Consider the following 1,589-nt stretch of genomic DNA (forward strand, 5'->3'; position numbering starts at 1 on the left):
ATTGGGTTGCAGTCGGAAATCACGGTCGTAGTGCGCAATAGGATATAGTGCCGGAATCGTTGGACGGCGCAGACAATTGCCAATGCCAACTTCTCGACATAAGCGTAACGAGTTTCCGTATCCAAGAGATTGCGACTAAGGTAATAGATAACGTGCTCATTTCCATCATCATCATCCTGCACCAAAACCATGCCGATGGTGGTGTCAGTGGCAGCTAGATAGAGAGAATAATCACGGCGATAGTTCGGAGGTCTTAAGAGTGGAGCTGAGACAAGGAGGTCCTTGAGTCGCTCGAAAGACTCCTGGGCGATGGCATCCCAACGAAAGGGTGTGTCTCACTTTAATAACTGTGTGAAGCCTTTAGCCACCTCGGCATAATTCAAAATGAATCGTCTAAGGAAATTCGCTTTGCCCTGCAAGCTCTGCAATTGCTGCAAAGAGGCAGGGGGAGGAAGATTCAGGATGGCCTCAACTTTGAGGGGATCCAGACGGATGCCTTCTTGGGAGACGATGAACCCGAGCAGTCGACCTGATTCTACGCAGAAGACACACTTATTAGGATTAAGCCTTATGCAATGGTGTCGACAGCAGAGAAAAATTTCGCGAAGATGAGAGGGATGATCCTGACGCTTAGCTGAATGAGCCGGGATGTCATCCAGATAAGGTTGTACAATGTGACAAATATCATGAAAGGCATAAGACATTGCACGTTGAAATGTAGCGCCAAAATTCTTTAGACCGAAAGGAAGCTTCTTATAGGTGAAGGTGCCCCAAGGACAAATAAAAGCCGTCTTATGCTGGTCTGTGGGTGCAATGTTGATCTGGTTATAGCCAGAGAATCCGTCCATAAACGAGTAAATTTCACTTTTAGCGCACTCATCAATAAGCTGATCGATGAAGGGCGTAGGGAAGTTATCCTTCGGACAGGCACGATTGATATCACGATAGTCAACACAGACCCGGATAGTGCCCTGCTTTTTATTCACAAGGACTATATTAGACACCCAATCCGTGAGGGGAATGGGGTAAATGAAACCAGCTTTAAGAAGCTTTTTGACTTCGGCCTTGATGGCTGCAGCCTTTCGGGGGTGCACAGGGCGTAAGCGCTGACGAACAGGCTTAGCACCTGGATATGTAGGTATTTCGTGCACCACTATACTCGGGTCGATGCCGGAATTTCCTCATAGGACCATGCGAAGACATCACGAAATTCGCGAAATAAAGCAGTGTAGAGTTGAACTTCCTCTGGAGTGCAAGTGACTCCGATATGAATGTGTTCGATGATCCCTGGTTTGACAGAGATGTCGATCGGTTGGGTTTGCGTGATATTTCCCATATTTCCCTCTGAAGACACTTGATAAAGCTGAATGGGTGTTTGGAGGGGCGGGGATGGGACGCACGAAGCAAACCGCTCGAGACATGCGGTCATTTCCGGATGGGGAGGGAGAAACGAAGAGCGATGGTGGTGATCTGACCAAGGGAGCTCTTCGAGAGACATGGTCTCTATGATGGCTTCGTCGGAAGGAAATATTTCCTTCAATGGATCCGAAGTAGCCTCATCTCCTAGCCAAGGGAAATTATCATATGAA

This window comes from Pinus tabuliformis, chromosome 7 (genome assembly GCF_031772625.1).
Source record: "Pinus tabuliformis cultivar Carrire ecotype Pingquan chromosome 7, CPIR1, whole genome shotgun sequence".
Classification (NCBI taxonomy): Eukaryota; Viridiplantae; Streptophyta; class Pinopsida; order Pinales; family Pinaceae; genus Pinus; species Pinus tabuliformis.